Source organism: Panthera tigris, chromosome B2 (assembly GCF_018350195.1).
Source record: "Panthera tigris isolate Pti1 chromosome B2, P.tigris_Pti1_mat1.1, whole genome shotgun sequence".
Taxonomy (NCBI): domain Eukaryota; kingdom Metazoa; phylum Chordata; class Mammalia; order Carnivora; family Felidae; genus Panthera; species Panthera tigris.
This window is the reverse complement of record NC_056664.1, coordinates 50,997,433-51,020,506: the sequence shown is the minus strand read 5'-3', so window position 1 is coordinate 51,020,506 and position 23,074 is coordinate 50,997,433. Positions and strand designations below refer to the sequence as shown.

At 41.0% G+C, this 23,074-nt stretch overlaps 1 protein-coding gene and 1 long non-coding RNA gene across 7 annotated transcripts in view; both read left to right on the top strand.

Annotated features, from left to right (window-relative positions):
- The window catches only part of LOC122238392, a 60,349-nt gene extending 56,637 nt beyond the window's left edge, over positions 1–3,712 (top strand). Inside the window, exons 3-4 of the long non-coding RNA XR_006217307.1 lie at positions 836–940; positions 3,672–3,712. This is a non-coding gene — a long non-coding RNA (uncharacterized LOC122238392). The remainder of the gene's footprint in view (positions 1–835; positions 941–3,671) is intronic.
- A 2,579-nt stretch (positions 3,713–6,291) lies between these two features.
- Positions 6,292–23,074, top strand: part of KLHL31 (kelch like family member 31) — a 196,247-nt gene continuing 179,464 nt past the window's right edge. For 5 of the 6 annotated variants that reach the window (XM_042986581.1, XM_042986578.1, XM_042986577.1 and 2 more), the window contains exon 1: positions 6,294–6,336. The gene's annotated coding sequence lies outside the window, so the exon portion shown is untranslated. Of the gene's footprint in view, positions 6,337–23,074 lie in introns of all 6 variants that reach the window. The other variant, XM_042986576.1, reaches the window with a different exon arrangement.

Genomic DNA, 23,074 nt, shown 5'->3' with positions numbered 1-23,074 from the left:
TCAGCATTTTCCAGACAACCCACCAAATCATAAGAAATAACACATTGCTGTTATTTTAAGCCACTTTGTTTGGGGAGTGTGTTCAAGAGCAATGGATAAGTGAAGCAGAAGAGTAAGAGAGTCTTTTATCTATGAGAGTCATCTTATCACTTGGAGTCAATTTATCACTTGATTCATCAGAAACCCAAAAAAGTTCTTAAAGAACTGTGTTGGCCTGGGCAGAGACATTTCCAAATGAAAAGAGGCCTCTAAGTCCTCAAACTTCTATGGGGAGGAAGTAGGTTAAGGCTTCTCAGCTACAAACATCCAGTGGAAAAAGCAGGATAGAGGGCTCTCCAGAGGCTAGGGTGAAGAGCAACGGAGATCTATTCCAAGAAGCAGGACTAGCAACATATGCCCAGTGGATTTGGGAATTGCTATGTATCAATGACCGCTTTGCACCTCCTTTTCACTCCCCTGGTTTTTTTTGTTTGTTTTTAATTTTTTTAACGTTTATTTTTGAGACAGAGAGAGACAGAGCATGAACGGGGGAGGGGCAGAGAGAGAGGGAGACACAGAATCGGAAGCAGGCTCCAGGCTCTGAGCCATCAGCCCAGAGCCTGACGCGGGGCTCGAACTCACGGACTGTGAGATCGTGACCTGAGCCAAAGTCGGACGCCCAACCGACTGAGCCACCCAGTCGCCCCTTCACTCCCCTGTTTTGAATGCAAGCATTTATTTTGGTCATCGTATCCCTAGCTTATGAAGGTATATTGAGTGTATGTGTCTGTGTGTATTCAGGAGAAGGGGGATAGAGATAACTTGTCTTTTTAATTCACGGTCTGCACTACCTCAGTGTATCTGCAGGAAAACATCTCATGAGCCCCATCTGAATTTGGACGTGACTTAGATTACAAGATGCCATATGGGATGAGCTTTGGGAGTCCAGAGAGAGGTGAATGTAAGTATATTTTATCTGTGCGGGATGTGAATCCTTAAAGACCAGAAAGTACACTGTAATATCTCGTCTTAAACATGACACCCAGTATTCTTGTTCTTATGTAATTAGTCCCCTCCCACATGACATCTGGGTTAACTTTGTGACTTGCTTTAACTATTAGAATATGGCAGAAACAACATCATGCCGGTTCTGGGCATAAGGCTCAACAAGGCCAGGCAGCTTTCACTTTTGCATTTTGGAGATCTCTGAGTTGTCATAGAAGACATTCAGATACCCTGATGGAGGGATCATATGGAAAGGTCATGTGGACAGGGAAGAGGCCTAGATCCATGGAAACAAAGAGAGGAGCCCAATTGTCTCAGCTGAGCCCAACCTCCCAGCCTTCCCCCCACAAGGTGTCAGTGAGTGAAGCCATCCTGGCTGTTGTAATTCCAGCTGATGTTTAATCGCAGCTCCATGAGACACCCCAAGTGACACCACCACAACCGCCCACTGAGTCCCAGTCAATCCGTAGAATTATGAGCAATGACAGAATTGTGGCTGGTTTAAGCCACTACGTTTTGGAGTGGTAAGAAAGCAACATTTCTATACTATTACTCTACTTTGTGAACCTGCTATATCTCTCCTTTAGTTAGATCTTCAATTTCCCCCAACAACGTTTTATAGTTTTCTGTGTAGAGATCTTGCACATGTTTTTAGATTGGTTCTTAGACACATGGCTTGTGTATACTATTGGTAAATGGCACTATGTTTAACACTCGATTTTCTAATTGTTTATTGCTAGCTTATAGAAATTTAACTGTGTATAGAAACTAAATACATGATTTTGTTTTATTGACTGTGTACCCAGTGACCTTCTTTAATTCTCCTCTTAATTCAACAGTGTATCTGTAGATACTTTAGATTCTTCTACATATGAAATTATGTATAAATAATGACAGATTTATGTCTCCCTTTCCAATTCTAATAGGGTTTATTTCCTTTTTCCTTACCTAATTGCACTGGCTAGGACCTCCAGCATAATGAACTAGCCTTCTTGTCTCATTCTTGGTTTTTAAAAAATTTTTCAATATTTAACTGTTTTTTTTTTTAATGTTTATTTATTTTTGAGAGACAGAGCATGAGCGGGGGAGGGGCTGAGGGAGACAGACAGACAGACAGACAGAATCTGAAGCAGGCTCCAGGCTCTGAGCTGTTGGCACAAAGCCCAACATGTGGCTTAAATCCACGAACTGTAAGATCATGACCTGAGCTGAAGTCGGAGGCTTAACGGACTGAACCACCTAGGTGCCCCAAACTCTTTCTTTTTTTTTTTTTTTTTTAAGTTGGCTCCACACTGGGCATGGAGCCCAATACAGGGCTTGAGCTCATGACCCTGAGATCAAGACCTGAGCTGAGATCAATAGTCAGATGCTTAACCAAATGAGCCACCCAAACACCCCTCAATATTTAACTCTTAAGTGTGGGTTTTCCAGATATGTTTGGGAAGGCAAGAATTTTTATTATAAATGGGTATTGAATTTTATAAAAAAACTTTTTCTGCATCTATTGAGATGATAATATGATTTTTTATATACATTACTGTGATGAATTACATTGATTTTTAACTTTAAAACCAATCTTACATATCAAATAAATCCAATTTGTTCATGAGGTATTATTCTTTTTACCTATTACAAAGCTTGATTCCTTGTTATTTTAAAAAAAAATTTGCATGCATGTTCATGAGAGAGAATGGATTATAATTTCTTTCTTTGTGTGTCATTGTCAGGCTTGGGTATAAAGGCTATGTAAATCCCATAAATTTCTTTCCTATTTCTTTCCTATTCTCTGGAAAAGTTTGTGTAAGATTGATGTTATAACTTTTTTCAATGTTTAGTGGAATGCACTAGTGAAACATCTCAGGTGGGGAAGATTTTAATTATAGGCTCACTTCCTTTGATAGATGTGACATTATTCAAATCCTCCTATTCTTACTGTGTTCATTTTGATACATTGAGATTTTCAATTTGTCAACTTTACCCAGATTTGCAAAATTATCAGTATAAAATTATTTGCATGGTCACCTTAATGATCTTTTCAATGATTGTTTTTTCATTTCTAAACTTGTTTAGTTGCACTCCCTACCCTGCCAATTCCTTTTTCCCTCTCTCTTCCTCTCTCCCCTCTCCACTACCCTCCCTCCCCTGCTTTTCCTGGTCAGACTGGCCAGGTGTTTGTCAATTTCATAGGTTTTGTTTTGTTTTGTTTTGTTTTGTTTTGTTTTTAAGGATCAGATAAACCTCATTATTTGTTTTCTGTTTTATTATTTTCTATTTTGTTCTTTATTATTTACCTTCTCTACTTAATCTGAGTTTGCTGTTCTTTGTCTACGTTGTTGAAATATTGAGATTTTTCATTTTCAGTTTTTCTACTTCTCTAAAGGCTACATTTAAGTGTATAAATTTCTCTGGGAACACAGCTTCAGATGCAGCCCTACAAGTTTTGATACATCTCATTTTTAACACATTCAATTAAAAATATATTTGAATTCCTATTGTGATTTTTGGGTTGACCTATCAGATTGTTTAGTAATATATTATTAATTTCTAAAATTGTGGGAGTTTGTATAGGTATTTTTGTTAGTTATTAGTAGCTTAATTACATTGTGGTCAGAGAACATACTCTGCTTTATTTCAGTTTTTATTTATTTATTTATTTATTTAACTTAACTGATCTCTACATCCAACAGGGGCTTAAAGTTTTGACTCCAAGATCAAGAGTCACACACTCTACTGACTGAACTAGGCAAGTGTTCTATTATTTCAGTTTTTTATGTTTGTTAAGACTTCCTTTCTAGAATTCAGTTGGTTCACTCTTCTCTATATATTAATTTCATCAAATTTGTTAATCATGTTGCTCAAATCCTCACATTTTTACTTTTTTTTTTTTTGGTTTGCTCATTCTTTTTATAACTTTTAGCAAAAGAGTTGTGTTAAAATCTCCCATTATGATCATGGATTGATCTACTTCTCCCCTTTAGTTCTGAGAATGTTGTTTCACATATTTTGAGGCTACACAAAAATCAATAGTGATAATCTTCCAAAGAACCACTCCACTGGGCAACCCTGAGTGCTGGGTTGTCCAGGAGACCTGGAAAGACCTCTGGCTGGCCTGGATCATTCATATAGCTCATTTTTGCTCTGTTACTCTTAGATGTTAGTGGCCTCCTTGTGGTTTGGTACATGCTTAACACACTCCTGCTTGGAGCCTTTGAATTTTCCATTCCCTGTCCCTAGAACACTCTTCTAGGTGTCCTCAAGGCTTGTGTCAGTGAGAGATACGAAGCACACAGAATTATACCTGGATCACAGGAGCTATTATAAGAGCAGGGAAGGAATACTATGAGTTCAAGTGTAAGGAGGGCATCATGGAGAGTCATTAAGATTCACCCAGAGAAAAACCGATTTTGAATGGGGACAGAGAACAACATATTGTAGTCAAGTAAACCAAGGCATGGAGCTGTGAACATGAGAGCTTCTCTTGAAACATCGCAGTGAGTCCAGGGCTCAGGTAGGAAAATGGTAGGTGATAGGTGAAAAGACTTGGAAAATAAGTTGAATCACAAAATAAAGGGCCGTGAAGATGAGGCAAAGGATTTTGGACTCTGCATTATCCGTCCTCCTCCCAAACTCTTAACTTATTAGAATATAAGATTCCTGAGGACATACCTAGAAAGATGCTCTGCACATAACAAGCAATCCATGTTCTACATACTGGTGATTAAGCACGCAGGCCCTGGGGTGAGGTTGTCTGGGTTCGGATCTTGCCCCATTCCTTCTTTACTGTAGGTGCCTAAATGCTCTACCCCTTCTTTTCCTGATCTGTAAAAAGGGGCTGACGTACCAGGCTCACTGGGTAGGTGAGGATTAGCTGTTATATATAAAGCACTTGGTATACGTTTATCACATAACCATTAGCTGTTATTAAGTTGGAAAATTCCTAATTCCTTTTTTTAAATTTTTTTTAAGTTTATTTATTTTGAGAGAGAGTGTGTGTGTGTATGCACACAAGCGGGGAGGGACAGAGAGAGAGGGAGAGGAAGAATCCCAAGCACAGAGTCCAACGTGGGGGTCGATCCCACGAACTGTGAAGTCATGACCTAAGCCAAAACCCAGAGTCACTTAAACTACTGAGCCACCCAGGTGCTCCAAAAATTCCTAATTTCTATAATAGTCTCCTTACATTCAAGATTCAAACTTCTGCCTTAAGGGAGAAATTTGTAAGTAGAGGTGGAGGAAGGAGAACTTATATCACCCAACCTAGGAACTATAGCCTGACCCCACAGCATTTTTCTAATTTCTTTGTGACAAGTACCGTCTCAGTTTCCAAAGTGTTGTTCAATCAAGTGACAACATGGCAGTGACTGCTGGGATTTTTATCTGTTTCTATGACACCTAAAATTTAATAAATAAGGAAAGGATGATAAGGAGGCATTATATTCTGATCATTACTTTGCTTCCAAGAGCTGTTACTCCATGTAAGTGTCCCCGCAAAAGCTTAGCTATTCAAGTGATGGTTAGAAATCAGCTGTGGGGGAGCACCTGGGTGGCTCAGTTGGTTAAGCGTCCAACTTTGGCTCAGGTTGTGATCTCACGGTTCATGGGTTCGAGCCATGCATCGGACTCTCTGCTGTCAGCACCAAGCCCGCTTTGGATCCTCTGTCCCCCTCTCTCTCTGCCCTTCCCTGCTCACACATGTGCATTCTCTCTCTCTCTTTCTCTCTCTCTGTGTCTTTCTCTCTTTCTCTCTCTCTCTGAAAAATATAAAAAAAGAAAGAAAAAATAAATCAGCTGTGTGTGATTCCACAGCAGTTGATTTTCCTGACCGATGTGTTTTACAGGCGATTAGCACAGAACAGAGTACTTGCCATCAAGGACAAGAAGTAAAGAGAATTACCTAGAGCAAGTAAAACAAAACCCGAAATGCAACATAGATACAACAGAAACGCTTTCCCATCCCTGGTTTGCCGTTCTAACTTGTCCTGAAGTGTGTACTGAAAGAACTTGATGGGATGGGCAGACAGTGCCAGCACTGAGACAACACTGTCACTGGGAAAAGTCACTTGACAAATCCTAATCTTGCCAACAGCCGCACCATTAGCGGCTCTGATGCTAAGATTAAATTAAGTCTGTGCCCCAGGAAACCATAACTATGCCAGGATACTCCTCCCACGGAGTGTTTTTCACGTTGAAGCTTAATGTTCTCAACACTCAGCTCGAGATCTGTTTTCAGTTGCTACACAAAGGATTAGTGAAAATAACTCCTTCTCATGTGATTAATGTTTCAGAAATATATCCCATCGTAGAATTCATAGAAGACCCTGACTTCCTATAGAAAGGCCTTCGAAAAACAAGGTAAAGAAAATAAAATCATAGATGTCTAAGTATAACAGACAAAATTTTGATTTTTGATATTATATTCAATAATAAATCTTGGTCAATGAATGTTTATTTCAAAAGAAAAGGCATGCACAGCCACCTTCCTACTAATGGTAGGAAATTACATAGCTATTTAAATATTGAACTATTGCAAATTAAGGTGTAAATGTTGATGATGTTCAGAGATGGACACACTTTACCCTTACTCTGGTCTTAGTAATATTTTCTGTGGAGCCGTCATGACAAGTCAGTCCAGTTTTTGAGGACTCAGTATTCAAATCATTGTAAAAGAAGGGGGATAATACTACTGACCTCACGTCATTATTATGAAAATAAAGCAAAATCAAGTAAACAATACTTTTAAAAAACTGTTAACAATATAGAGCTCTTAATTAGTAATATTATGAGGAAAGAAACACAATAAATTCCAGTCTTTCCATACTATCACATAAATACATGTATGCATGCATATATGGGTATATATTTATTCTTATTCTGGTTAACCTGAAGCACAGCTGTATAGATCTACACCTAACAAAGGTATATGGGAATTTTATAATTAAAGCTAGAAGTTTTTTCTATCAACATATCAAGCACTTTCTTTGTTTTCTAAAAACCACGATAGCAATTTTTATATTTGTTATACCAGAACATAATTAGTGGTTATTCACAGGAACACGGACAGAATTATATAAAAACAACAGGTGCAAGAACTCATAGATTGTCGTTAATTGCAAAGGCTCCGAGGATTTGGAGCCAGCGTTATAAAATACCACAGAAGCAGGTGTTCTACGTCTTCTTATGGCTCGTGTGAGCGCTTAGAAATATTTGACGTGGTAGATGACAGCTTGCTTAATGATGAGCCTGAACAGGACGGCTGGCAAGAGGATTAGTGGCATGTGGAGAGCTGGGGATTGGAGAAGAGAAAAGGTATGATCAGAGTCCCAACTGCGGCCAAAGTCAGTTTCTGTGTTCTGAGGACCCTCTGTCTGCTCTGGTTTCTCCCTTGGATTCCCTATGCGCTCCACCAGCTGGATTGCAGGCTATCTCCCTACTGGAGTGTCCTTCCCTAGCTCTTCTCATGATGGGCTCCTTCTAAATGGTTAGCACTCAGCTGACGCTACTTCTTGGAAACTAACACCTCCCAGTCCCTCTATTTCTCTGTAGCCTTTATCACCATCTACGTTATTTAATCATTTGTTTACTGTTCACGGTGTTGCTGCCCAACAGCAGGTGAGCTTTGTAAAGGGAAGAACTACATCTCCAGCGGTTTCTGGGTTATAGGAAACATAAATAAAAAAACTGATGAATCAATGAATGCATTAATCTCTGAGGCCCCCTACAGCTGTATCTTTTTCTTCTTGATTACCTCTTACCTCAAATAGCATTAGTTTTGTTCTTGATTCATTTAAGTCCCCTATTCCCAATTTTTTGGGTAATAGTATGTTAAACATGGCTAGTTCTCATTAGCACATTAGCTATCAAATATGATCACCCTTTCACATAACAGAATGATTTCTGACTCCTAAATACAGAGGAAAAATTGAGGGTTGCTGGTGTGGTGTTGGGTGGGGGTATGGGTTAAATGGGCAATGGGCATTAAGGAGGGCACTTGTTGGGATGAGACTGGGTGTTATATGTAAGTGATGAATCACTAAATTCTACTCCTGAGACTATAAAAAATAAAATGAAATGAAATAAAAGCAAAACAACAGCAACAACAACCCAAAAACAAAAAACAAAATGATTCTGCCTAGTTAAAATTCCTTTGTGATCTACTTCTTAGAGTATATAGGGGTGTTCATTTCTAACAGTATAGAAAATTGTAGAACCCCCAATGATAAAACACTTAGAAATGCTTAATGAGTTATACCAAACATTCTTTTAAAATTTTTTTAAATGTTTATTTTTGAGAGAGAGAGAGACAGAGTGTGAGCGGGAAGGGGGAGAGAGAGAGGGAGACACAGAATCTGAAGCATAAAACAATAAGAATCAGGAGAAAAATAAAACTGCAAAGATGAGGGGAAAAAAGAAACACACAAATGCATTCTTTGAAATTAAAAACTCAATAGGCAGATTAGGAAGGGCTGAGAGAGCACTGTCAAACTGGAGGTATATGTGAGCATGAATCACAGAGAGATTACGAGATGAAAACTGTGAACAGAGATGAAGAGACATTGGGGATGAGATGAAATGTTACCTAACAGGAGCTCCCGAAGGAGAATATACGAAGAAATAAGTAAGAGGCAATATTGGAAGTTACGATGACTAAGAATTTTCCAAAATTTATGACACACATAAGTCATCTGATTCAGAAAGTTCATGGAAGTCCTGACTAGTATAAATAAAAGTAAATCCACTCTGAAACACACTGTAGTGAAACGGCAGAATATCAGAGACAAAGATCTTAGCAGCAAAAGTCAGAAACATGTACCCAAAATGAACAATAAATAGATTGATCGGAGAATTCTCAACAGCAATGCTCTAGTCAGAAGACCATGCAATAATATCTTCAGGTGCTGAGAGAAGATAGTCATCCAGCTAACATCCTATGCCAGACTAAACTACCATTAAATAATAATAATAATTGACAGGTGCACCTATAACAAACCCTAATACTTCAAGAAGAACAAAATTGAACTCAGAAGGAAGGTGTGAGATGCAAAAAGGCATAATCAAAGAAACTAATAAATATTCAGATAATTCTAAATAGGCTTTGTTGGATAAAACAACATAATAATGATCGATTTGAAGTCACAAAAATAGGATGGAACTGAAATGAGATGAAAGAGATTTTGGCTTAGAGTGTTCAAAAGTCTATTACTTGGGAGGTGAGACATTTGTCAACCTTAGACATCGAAAGTCACATGTGCACGATCAAATGTTAACTATCACCACCAGTAGAAATATATATTTTTCAAACACACAGCTTTCAAAGCAGTAGGTGCTGTCCAAAAGCCTGCAGTCTAGTGCAGCTGACAAAGTCTTTCACAGCACTAGAGCTGACATTCTACCTGCTCTGTGAAAGGTCCCCCCCTCCAAAGAAACTTCAAAGTGCATTCCTCTCTCTTCTTGGGTGCCCTGGGCAAACCTCCTATACAGCAAGCTGTAATGTCCTGTTTCTTGAATCAGTTTCCTGTGCCGCCTTCACCATTATATCCCAGTGCCTGGCACAGAGCAGGGTTCTCATGCTTGTAGAATGAATGGATGCAACTTGCTCAAGGTCACACAACTACTCACTGGCAGGTAAGAATGAGAACCCAGATCTTTGTTCACCCACGCTTGTTCCTTTTGGGAAAAAAAAAATGTATCTGAAAAAATTGTTGTGTCCCATGAAAACAGTAGCTGCTTGGATTAAAGCGATAAGAAATCCCTCTGAGATCAAAAAAGCAAATGAAAACAGAAAAATTCACATCAGTAACTATTGCCAATCTTCTGTTTAAAGAAAATCCACATTTTGCAGGTTATGCTGGTGATGCAGCAGAGTGCTAGAACAGGTTTTTGGAGAGCCTGACGTTTCCAGGGAGAACTTGACCATACCTATCCCAAGGAAGGCTCTCCAGAAGCATGATCCTAGGGGACAGAAAGGATTCCCTACCCACCAGCTTGTCACTGCAGGGAATTAAAATGCCTTGAGACCCTATTGGTGATAAGTTAAAGAGGTGGAAGGTGGAAGGATTTGGAGCTAGCTGAGAATTTGCTCTTGGAAGGCTCTGCATAGAATAAACAAAGAAGAGGGATTAAAGGGAGGCAGACAGGGAGGGAAGAGAAGCAAAAGGTGAAGGAAGATACCTAATACCTATTTCACAATTTTGCTCAGGGCCAACCCTGTTCAGATTTTCAGCCTCAGCAACCCACAGGTTAAAATGGGAGGTTTCATATTTGATCTCCCTGGTCTTACAACAAAATTAAAGGGTGGGCAGGAAGTGGAAGATCTTTTGAGATTTTGGTGGGCAGTAGACAACTGCATTAGAGAGGACCCTAAAGATGTATATATCTATGTACACATATTTATATGGACAGAGAGAGAGAGAGAGAGAGAGAGAGAGAGAGACATATATAGCCATGCAGGATTTTCTCCAGCCCTTTCTTATCAGTCAAGAGCCAAGGAGGCCAGACTATTCCAAAGGCAGCTTTCCTTCAAGAGGAGGATGGTCACAGAGGCAGTAAAGGGAAGTCAGGACTGAGGGTGGCAGCCTGCACAGGAGGGAAAGTGAGGCGCTGAGCATGAGAGCCATAGCTTGGGTATCTGTCTAAATTTGCAGAGACTGGAGTCCTGCTATGTCTAGGTTCGTGCCTCTGGAAAAGGATTAAGGTTCTTAAATCCAGCCTCTTCCCTCCACCTAGACAATCCCTTCTCTCCTTAACCTGCCTCCCACATGAAGAAACATCAGGAAGGAAACACACTCCCCAAAAAGACTAAAAGGTGTGTGTGTGTGTGTGTGTGTGTGTGTGTGTGTGTGTGTGTGTGTGTGTTTAATGTGTTATCGAGAATGGACAGAGGAATTTGGGCAGCAGGAATACCTAGCATTTCTGCCACAACTGAAGTGACTAAGGTTAATTTTCTACTCCATCCTTCAACTTTGAGGTACCAGGTGAAGTCCTGTTTTTTCATTAATTAGTCTGACTTTTTGTAGGATTGTGGAGCTTTATCAGAAAGGGACTTCATAACTATCTCAAAGTGGGACAGAGTGGAACCCTACAAGCTCCCGAGGAGATTTTTTTCACAATTAGCATTTCAGTCAAAGCCTTAACTCTGCAAAAGGAAAGCATAATGTGGAACAAGAGCTCCCGAGGCAGCCTGTTCTGACTCTGGCTCTCTGGGGCTCTGAAGGAGCCGATTGTGATCTAGCATTGAAAACAAAACAGAGCTTTCTCTCTTGAGCTTTGCTGTTTGTGCTTGTTCAGAATGCATGGGCTAATACTTTGATCTGTGATTACTTGCTTATTTCCAAGGACCTCACTTACACACATTTGTTGGGGAAAAAAATCTCCATTTTCTCACAAGGGGGTTGAGGTGAGAAAAATCCAATTAGTAGGTAAACATTTCATCAGACTGGGTTAGGGTATGCATTGCTACCATCGTTTGCCCATGTAAACTGCTGTTAGAAAGAAGCCCCTTGCAAAATGTTACCTGTGGAACTGCTTTAATATCTTCCTTGACAACAGACGCTTGGCATTAGTGAATCAACCACTGGGTTAATTAGAACTCAGACATGCTGCCTATTCTCAGCTCATAGAATAAACACTGTTTTCCTTTGACCTAATTACAAGATGTTCTTAAACATCATCATTTTGTGAAAGAAACTGACTACAAATTGCCTCATGAGCCACATTGTCAGGACTCAAAATGTGCCTGCAATTTGGAGAAAGTGTTTGCAATTTGCCAACAAAATGCCGTCCACAGAAGACAGCACCATTCTCGGGCAGTGGGCCTGTTCTCTTTGCAGATGCTACGTTCTTTCCCCTATTTTCCCTCATCTTCTACATAGCCCCTATCTGGAAAAGGTCAGATTAGAATCAGCATGTCCTTTACCTTTATCAACATATTTTATGTGGTAGGTTCCACAAAGCTGCTGGCTTCAGTGATATTCTAGATTTCTTCCCCCAAGCACCAGCAATAGTTTCTATTGTCATGATTGAATTAAAAAGCCAACAAACAAAAAATTACCACACCACTACTGCTATCAACAACAGCAAAACTCAGAAACAAAGTAATTTTATTTAAGTCAGTGAGGCTTGTTTAAACACCTGGGGGTATATAATGGATCAACTGTTCCGGACCACATTGGATTGTTATTGTAGAATTGTGTTTGAGTTTTTACCCTAAGGGACTGTAATACCTGGGGCCTTACCAAACCTGATCTGCACAGGTACCCCTTTGCCATATGGGAAAACACCTGGGTATAGAAGGGAGAAAACATTCAAAAGGGCCTATGTACCCCTTTGATGGGGCTGCTGGGACACCCAATATTTAGAGTGGTAAGGACTCTGATCTTAAACACCCTTCAGGAGACATCCTCCCATGTATGACTACAGACCTTTGACCAAAGGACTGCAAGCCTCTTATAAAAAACAGAAAATGAAGGCTCAGATAACAACGTATATATAATACACAGATTATTATACTAACTGGAGTTTCGATACTATTCTGGAGAGCTTTTACAGAGTAGTAATTCCTAGTCTTTGAAGGTGTTCTGCAACTTGGCCACCACTAGAGGGCGGAGCAGACCACTTCCACACGTTTTCCCCAGCGGAAAGTTGAAAGACCAGTTCTGAAGGAAGGGCTGAATGCTGGGCAGACCTCTCTCTGCACAGAAAAGTCTCTCCACCTTTTAACTTCACCCAACACGTGCATCACCTCTGAAGGTTAGGGGCAGAGGGAAGAGCAGGCACGCACGGCATCAATTGCATTGAAATGTAGTATTTCATTGAAGAAGAGAATCTTGCCTTTGATGATAACTTTCATCTGTTAAAATATTTCAGCCCTTTCCATGTGCCAGAGACTGGTAGGCACTGAGAAAATAATCCAAGTAGCTCTCACGTATTCCCTTCTACAGGCTTACAGTTTAGGCAGCAAGGCCAACACAGGTGAATTAATCAAGAGAATACAGCTTTCTAAATGCAGTACAGCTCAGAGGAGAATCTAAGCCAGATTTGGGTGTGAGTGAGCAGGTAGCATTTATTTCCCCACAGATTTAATAAGTGAATGTGCCAGAGGCTCAAGGACCAAATCAGAAGTCACTGAGGGAAGGAGAAAGACAAGGCAGAAAGAGGTTTAATCTGTGATTACTTGCTTATTTCCAAGGATCTCACTTGAACACATTTGTTGGGGGAAAAAAAATCTCCATTTTCTCACAAGGGGGCTGAGGTGAGAAAAATCCAGTTAGTAGGTAAATATGATAAAGTGCTTTCAGTGCAATAGAATATGTAACAGGAAAAAAAAATATCCAAATGCAAAATAAGAGAGAAAAGTCAATAGCTGGTACAGAAAAACCATGGTTTTTTCAACTATGCACTTTTCTAGATTTCAGAAGGTTTGGGATAAAAGCAATTTAGGAAGAAAACAATAACATGACCACACTGCACTGAAAGAAGCCATTTGAATATCATTCTTATTGTGTGCGCAGGGGTGCATCTGGGACCCCTGCAGGCCAGTCTAGGAGTCATTTTAGAACCTGTCTCCCCTTCTCCAAAATGTCTAGCTAACCCACTGAATGTGCCTGAAGTGCTCATAGAGTGGTTCTCAGTTTTGGCAACACCAAGATTACTTGCGCAGCTTCTAAAATGCAAATGTCGAGCCCCACAACCCCTCCCTGTTGTGATTTAATTTTAGAAAAATCTCTAGATTATTCTAATGTGAAGTCAGGGTGGAGGCATATTGAGTTATACACTGATGACATTCCACAGGGAAAACACAAAATCCCAATTAGGATATGGGCATCTTCACTTTCTTGAGCGCCAGGAATGAACTGAACCCTGTGTTAAACTTTTTGCATCTGGAATGGTTTGTAGGTAAAATACGTTATCACAAAGAAATTAACATTACAACTAAAATGAATCAACAGAGGGTAGAAAACATTGCAAAATATTTTTACTGTTCATAAGTCTTTTTTTTTTAATTTAGACTTTAAATTTCTAAGAGTTCACCCCCCCCCCCCACAGTCCAAAAGGGCATCTGAAAATTCCCCCCTTTGGTCTTTCTTTTTTTTTTTTAATGTTTATTTATTTTTTGAGAGAGAGAGAGAATGAGCAGGGGAGGGGCAGAGAGAGAGGTAGGGGACAGCAGATCCTAAGCAGGCTCTGCACTGACAACAGACAGCCCAATGCGGGGCTTGAACTCACGAACCAGGAGATCATGACCTGAGCTGAAGTCAGCCACTGAACTGACTGAGCCACCCAGGCACCCCTCCCTCTGGTCTTTCTTACATCATCCTTTCGGGATGCTCTGGCTCCCACTCTGCCCCTCCCTGGGGCTCCCAGCTTCATCTCTGAAGAGCAGAGTGAGATGCTCCAGCCTCTGAAGCTCCTTCTCCGCTTCACTCTGGACTTTGGGTGGCAGCCCCCTCTGTGCTATCTTGTACAGTATATGTGGTGATGGTTGGCAATTTTCATCTCTTTATCTTACAGCATCTATGTGGCTGACACTGCTACCATTAGCCTGCTCTCATTATTATGCTAGCACATTCCTTAATTTTGTCATGTTGCATTGTCTTTCAAATAATTTTTCCCTATGATGGTGAATTTACATGTCAACTTGACTGGGCCATGGGAGGTCCAGATAATCTGATTAAACATTATTTCTGTGTATCTGTTGAGGGTGTTTCTAGGAGAGGAGCATTTGAATTGGTGAACGGAGTAAAGTAGGTTGCCCTCCCCAACGTGGACATCATCCAACCTACTGGGAAGATGAATAGAATGAAAAGACAGAGGGAGGTTGAATTCTCTCTCTCTGCCTGACTGAGCTAAGACATGGGTCTTCTCCTGCCCTTGGCCTGGGATTTACACCATTGGAGCTCCTGGTTCTCAGGCTCTGACTGGAATTGTAACTATCAGCTTTCCTGGGGTTCTAAGTTACAGACAGTAGATTATGGGACTTCTGAGTTTCGGTAATTGTGTAAGCCAGCTTCTTTATAATAAATCTCCAGATAAATAGATAGATAGACACATATACAGATTACTATTGTTTCTGTTTCTCTGGAGAACCTGACTGACTAATACATTCCCCATCAGGAGGGAGTACAAGAGGACAGAGAAAGACAGAGGTGATGGTGAAGACGGGACTCTGGCCCTGCCACATCCCTGACATCTTGACATCCTTTTTCCAGCATGCTGAATTGTAGGCTCACATTAAAGGGCCTGGATCCCGTAGTAGTTACTCCAAAGTAGCATATTGTACGCATCAGGATGGCCTACATTTCTTGGGCACCTTGATTCAAACGAGGGTCCAAGACAGCTGCTGTCCCTTAAAGTCGATCCTCTTCTGGAAAGAAAGCTGCATCAAGCAAGAACTCCATTACTGAGAAACTTCCCAGGGGCTGAAGGTTCAGCTTTGGCAGCCTCAGCCGCAGGAGGCTAGAGGAGCCGCCGCTCTGACATCCTGCTGCCACTAGAGGGCAGAGCAGAGCAGCAGCCCCAGCTCAGACGCTGGTAGCATTTCAATATTTCAGCCACTGCAGCAGTTGATAGGTAGCTCCTAATAAAACAAGCACAGAATAAAGCATCCAGCAAGGAAGGTTCCTTTGGAATTTTACCGGGAGAAGAGTAGAAACCAAAGGTAAAAGGTAGCATTTGCTTCAAACATCTTTGAGTAAATGACACTATCTTGTAGTGAACATGACAGCTGGCTCCTTCAGAGAGAAGGAAAGAAGGGAATTTTGAGGTTATTTGGAAAGTGGTTTACCTCAGTAGCAACATGGCACACGTCCACTTCAGGGATAGAAAGCTAGCTGCCCAGGGGCTACACTGGCCTTCCTAGGTCTATTCAAACACTTCCAATAATTCCCCACTTGCAGTGATTTCATGCAGCCAACTCAAAGGGAACCGTGGAGACCTAGGTTTGTGTCACATGACAACTAGCCCAAGAAACCACCTTCACGTGGACCACAGTGGCTCCAATAGAGACAGAGCAACATTCAACCCTCATCATTTCATCTCGGATGGAAACAGAGTACTTCCAAGGAAGACTTTTAGCGATCACATATTTTATGTTCATATTTTGTAATGCCAGTACTTCTCACAGCCTTTATTGAACGTTTTCCCCCCAAGCATGGAGCACTGTAAGAGAGATTCAAAGCAAGAAAAAGTGAGTTCTAACTCTCAACGACTTTACATCGTGTCCTGGAGAAGCTGGAAAGTGTTTCAGTCAGGGTCCCAGCAGGAAACAGGTAGCATGCCCAAGTCCCAGGAGGGTTTATTTACTAATGTGTGGGAAAGGTGCAGGGACACACGAGAGAGAGCGCCAAAAGTAAAGCAGAGCATTAGCAGCAGAGTGGTTACTACCTTCAAATCCAGGGCAAAGGGAGGGAGTGGTAATGGGGATGCTAATGGAGAGAGCCACCTTGTAAACAGCGATGTTAGGATGCAGCCAGTGTCAGGTGATGGCACAGGGAGCTTCGGGGAATGGCAGTGCTCCCTCCCTCCAAGTTCCTTTTGGGGTCCCTATTGGCTGACTTAAATGGGGCTCTCTCATCCAAATATTTACCTTACAGGGCCCCCTGTCTTCCCCGTGGCTTGCATCTCAAGATGCTATTAAAATCAAATTTCTAGGTCCCCAGATTGTAGGTACACTTGCAGTGAGCACAGCAAAATGAATAGAGAAATTGCATCACTATGTCATGCATCTGAAACTAATGTAACATTATGTGTCAATTATTCTCAGACAGAAACATTTTGGGTGAGCGGGGGCACCTGGGTGGCTCAGTCAGTTAAGCGTCCCACTTCAACTCAGATCATTATCTTGCGGGTTCGTGAGGTTGCGCCCCACAGGCTCATTGCTGTCAGCGCACAGAGCCCACTTTGGATCCTGTCTCCCTCTCTGCCCCTCCCCCCTGCTTGCACTCTCTCAAAAATAAATGAACATTTTTTAAAAACTTAGAAAAAAAAATTCTAGGTCCCACTAGGTGGAGAAATGTCCGTACAGCAGCCAGTGGCTTCGGTGCTTAATTTCTTTTCTGTATTTGTGCTATATATGTACGTGTGTTATACATGCATCACCTTTGAGGATTTTCTTTATTCCTTTGTCAGTTTTAACTGTCCATTTTTAAAGGTCTTTTACAAATTCCTTATCTAGCATTAATAGTTAGGTTAAGCAGAGATGTTTTTAGAGTATTTTTTTTTTCTGCAGTATTCCCAGAAACTCTCAAGTCTGAAATAAGAGATATATGAGAGTACCTTTTTTTAATTTTTAAACTTTGCGCTAGATACTGGCTAAACACTACATGAATTATTTTATGCAATCCTTAAAACAATCCTGTGACCAAGGGGTGATCAATTCCACGCTTTATGGAGATGGAATATGAGAGATCAAATAAGCTGCCCAGAATGACATAGTTATTCATTGGTGAAGCCAGTTTGTCTGATGGCCAAGTTCACACTTTTATTCACAATCAACACAGCCACGGTGACTTCTGTCTTAAAGGTTTGGAGACGATCCAGTGAATGTTATCTGATCTCATCATCCCCTAACTAATCACCCAAGTTTTTGTTTGTTTGTTTTGTTTTTTTTAACCAAAGTCAAACTTAAAACGTATCAGTCAGAGTTCAGGCAGGAAAACAGAGCCATGTCAAGTCTTACAGGGATGTAAGTTTAATATTCAAAGTGGAGCTTACAGAATGTCAGAGGTGCTGGGAGCTGAGGAAGGTCTGCATGGAGAAGTGGCACAGCCGAGAAACAGTCACACAGCAGCACCAGGTCCTGCCTGAGTCTAAGCCTGTGGGAGTGTGTGGCAAGCTGTGTGTGGGCCACCAAGGTGGGACCTGCAAGGGACAGCTGCCAGAGAGGTCTGTGGAAGCTTCTTCCACCGAGGATACTCCCACCTCTGTGGGCCTCAGCCAAGGGCTGGCTGCTGTGGGCTGGTCAGACCTGCAGGTGGAAGGACAAGCTGGACGAGGAGCAGAGGACAGCCAGGACAAGGTGGCCCCTGGTCAGGAACAGTGCCTCCGAGGGTAACGGCCTCTTGCCCGCATCGGCTTCCAGTTCCTCTCCTGGCAACTCCAGCCTGGATCCATGGAGAGAAGAGAATCCTGAGAAACAGCCCCTAGCCTGAGGAGAGAAGTGCCAGTTTTCCTGCTGACGACTTTTTAGCGTCACCAGATGGCTCCAGACGTGGGGGGACCCGTCGAACCCGCACCCCACCCCCAAGCCCAGGCCGCGGCCTCCTGGTCTCCGTGACCTCCCGGGCCCCAGCCACATCTCTGGGGATGCCCGTTTTTAACCTTTCACCCATTGGGACTCAAAACTGTGAGACGCGTTCCCCAAACTGTGACCCCAGACCTTGACCCTGCCACACAGAAACCCCTGACCCCAGGCTGTGACTTCCGACCCCTAAAAATGGTTAGCCGGCCCCAGACTGTGACCCCTCACCCCAAACCGTGACCCAAATCCCAGACTGTGCCCCGAGCAGACTGTGACCCTTGACGTCAAACTGTGACACACCCTCCTCTTTTTCCCACCCTCGGTGGCTTTTCCCTATTTTAACCTCGGACACTCCCAACGGAAGCCCCGCCTCCCCCTGCCCTAGCCTTGATCCCAACCAACATCAGGCCAAAACTTCCCACCCTGTCCCACCTCACTACCAGCCCCACGTGCCACCAACCACATCCTCTCCAACTCTAGCCCTTGTTTGTGACCCTCCCAATGGTAACCCAGCAGAGTCTACCCCCCACTTCAACCCCCAAAGCCTCCTTTTCCTAGAGCTCCAGCCTGGTCTGGAGCTGGGTGATGGAGGAGAGGGTCTGGGAATCCACACCCACCACCAACCTCCCCTCCCATTCTCCTGTTACACATTGCAGTGTTGGAATAAACCATGTTTTTATGCCTCCTCAAAAACAAAACAAAACAAATAACAACAACAAAAAAAACACCACATCACAACTCTGTGATGTCTAAGACCGATGGTCCTTTAACTCTCTAGGGTATAGCATAAATGCACACATGCTTAAAGTACAGGACTGCCTTTCAAATAAAAATATCAATGAGGGCCACCTGGGTGGCTTAGTGGGTTGAGCCTCTGACTCTTGATCTCAGCTCAGGTCATGATCTCATGGTTCAGTGAGTTCGAGTCCTGAGTCAGGCTCCACGCTGACAGTGCAAAACTTGCTTGGGATTCTCTCTCTCTCTCCCTCTCTCTCTGCCTCTCCCCTGCTTGTGCTTTCTTTCTCAAAATAAACAAGTGAACTTTAAAAAAAATCAATGAATTTAGTCTTTAGTTATGGTTCTATTTTATTATCAGCAACAGAATTATGACATAAAATTTAATAACACTTCTGAATTTATGTCTGGTACATATCATGAGACTGATGAGCATTAAGCTGCAGAACAGGCCTGCTCTCTTCCAAGCAAAACTTAGGGGATACACAATTAGATTTCTTAATACCTTCATTTGCAGACTTAACATAGTTCCTATTCTGATAATCCTTCAATGAGTATATTTCCATCTGACTAGATTTATAAAAGGTCGAAATAATTATGGGCAGATTTTCTTATTATTTGTGTTCTGTTTTCTTATGACCTAACTGATTTTTTTTAATGTTCTCAATGATTTGGGCTTTGCAGAAACAAGTTCTGGAAGATAAATATTATCACCTTAAATGTGAGTCAAATTCTCTGCTTTTCTGAGAGAGGCCATCTCAGTCACTACATATATCCCAAACCTTAAATGAGGCACTCTGAGAGATAACAACAATAACTAATACATAAAACTCTTAAAAGAAAACATAGGCAGTAATTTCTTTGACATTGGCCATACAATATTTTTCTAGATATGTTTCCTAAGGCAAGAGAAACAAAATCAAAAATAAACTATTGGGGCTATGCCAAAATAAAAAGCTTCTGCACAGCAAAGAAAACCATCAACAAAATGAAAAGACAACCTATTGAATGGGAGAAGATATTTGCAAATGATATATCCAATTAGGGGTTAATATTCTACGTATACAAAGGACTTATACAACTCAGCACCAAAAAAGTAATAAATGGACAGAGGACCTGGATAGACATTTCTCCAAAGAAGACATAGAGATGACCAACAGACACATGAAAACATGCTGTACATCACTAATCATCAGGGAAATGCAAGTCAAAACCACAGTGAGAATCTGTCAGAATGGTTAGGATCAAAAAGACAGCAAACAACAAGTACTGGCAAAGACGTGTAGAAAAAGGAACACTTGTGCATTTGGCGGGAATGTGAATTGGTACAGCCATGGTAGAAACAGTATGAAGGTTCCTCAAAAAATTGGAAATGCCATGTGATCCAGTAATTCCACTATTGGACATTTACCCAAAGAAAATGAAAACATTAGGGGGCGCCTGGGTGGCTCAGTCGGTTAAGCGTCCGACTTCGGCTCAGGTCATGATCTCACAGCCTGTCAGTTCGAGCCCCGCGTCGGGCTCTGTGCTGACAGCTCGGAGCCTGGAGCCTGTTTCAGATTCTGTGTCTCCCTCTCTCTGACCCTCCCCTGTTCATGCTCTGTCTCTCTCTGTCTCAAAAATGAACGTTAAAAAAAAATTTTTTTAAAGAAATGAAAACATTCAAAAAGATCTATGCACCCCTATGTTTATTGTATCATTATGTATAATAGCTAAAATATGGAAGCACTCCATGTGTCCATTGTTAGATGAAGAGATAAAGGTGTGGTACACACACACACACACACACACACACACACACACACACTGAAATATTACTCAGCCATAAAAAAGGACAAGAACTTGCCATTTGTAACAACATGGATAGACCTGGAGGGTATTATGCCAAGTGAAATAAGTCAGATAGAGAAAGACAAATATCATATGGTTCCACTGACATGTGGAATTTTTAAAAATAAAACAAATAAAGAGCATCATTTAAATTAATAACTCTGCATATCATCCTCCACCTGAAAACTCACTGAATGCTTCCAGACTACCCCAAACAAAGGTCTTTGTACTTGCACCAAACCCATATGTATTTGGAGACCAAATCATCTTGCTTTGAAAAGACAGAAGAATGATTTGTTATAGCACCAAGAGACAATAAGACTCTGGCACATTTTATGGATGTGATAACTTCTACCTTTTTTGTACATGTAAAAAGAAGAGCGACTTCTTGATCCTATTTTCTTAAAAATGGCCTTGCCACTTTGTAGAAGTGTTTCACATAAATAGTTATCTTCAACTGAATTTACACTGGAATTTAGAAAATTTGAAGATAGAGTAGTTCACATAAGAAAAATACACTTTCTTGATTAAAAAAAAAGTACAAAACTTTCACTATTCAGTATGGAGACATTTTACTAAACCACACCAGAAAATAAGTTTCAGTTATTGGCAGTCGTATTACATATGCTGAATACTTTCTAATAGCTATTCTGAATATGACATTTGAAGCCTTATCAGTCAAAGGATACAATTTATAAGAATCCCCTTGAGGTGGAGCTCAGATGTTGGGTTGTAAAACAAAAAACAAACACAGATTCAACAACTGTGTGCTGCACTTCCTAAGGAAAAGATGTTTTATCAGAGTCCTGCAGGGTGAGAAACAGTTGTGAAGGAGGGAGGGAGTGGGTGATTCAGACAGTGACAGAATGTCTGAAGTTTCCAGTCAGGAGGGAATATGGCAGTTATACCAGAAATTGGAAGAAAACCATGGAGCACAGATTGCTGAAGTGACAGTGGCTCCTAAAGAAGACTGTTGACGTATGGCATTGTAGACCGTGCAAAATATTTTAGCCTGTACCCAGAAACTGATGGGAAATTATTGAAAGGTTTTCAGTGCATGCGGGAAGGTTCTAAATGAGTTGTCAACAAGTCACTGGTCTGATTTTGTTCCTTTGGAAGTAATCCTGTCTTCACCATGGCTGTTTTGTCATTTATTTTTATTATGACGTTTGGTGTGGATTAGTGTCCTTCACCAATTGTGGAAAATTCTCAGCTGTCATCTCCTTAAGTATTTCCTCTCTCCTATTCTGACCTTCTCCTCTTCATGGAGAACTCTAATTCGACATGTTAGATCTACTCACTCTGCCCCACTCATTTCTTAACGTGTCAGCTTTTTCCGTCTCTTTTTCTCTCTGAGCTGCATTCGTAAAATTTCTTTGGAAGATTCTTCTAGTTAACTAATTCTTTTTCTTTTCTTTTTTGGTTCATTTCTTTTCTTTTCTTTTCTTTCTTTCTTTCTTTCTTTCTTTCTTTTCATTTCTACCTACTTTAAAATTTTTACTCGTTCATCCTTTTAATTATCCTATTCACTTTTCATATTATCTAGTTTTTCCTCAAAATTTTATTACACTTTTTATGTTGTGATAATTGCAGATTCTCATGTAGTTGTTAGGAATAATGCAAAGAGATCCCATGCATTGTTTACCCAGTTTCCTCCCATGGTAATATCTTGCCAAACTGTAGTGGAGTGGCACATCGGGACACTACATATTTAATTTAATTTAATTTAATTTAATTTAATTTAATTTAATTTAATTTAATCTAAAAAAACATTGCCTTTTAATGTTCGGTGTTTTGTAGCTCTGTTTTGTTTGTTTTACAATTTTCTTATTTCTGTTGGTTCTTGTTCGTGGTAGCTTGCTTCCTTGTGTAGTATATGATTTGTAGCTGTGAACTGTTTTACTTGGATCTGGAAATAAGGAGATTGATTTAGTCTTTGGATTGAATTTGGATTCTATCAAGCAGGATTTGTCTTGGATTCTGTCCAGTGCCCTGTGGGATTACCAACCCAAGTCTCCCTTACACTAAATTCCTGGCTGGAGGTATTTTGGGATAACCCAGACAGTCCGAATTTCAGTTACAAACTCACACGAAGGCTGTGTTGTGACTGTTTAGAAAGGCAGTCTGCTGGGGTTGGTGGGAGTTGGGCTTACATCTACTTCACCCTTCCACAAAGGGTTGCATAGGACAGTGAGCTCAGAAGAGCCCCTTACTTAGTTTAATGCTCTGCTGTTACTGTCTTAAAATTCTTAATAATTTTGAATGAGGACCCCCACATTTTCATTTTGCATG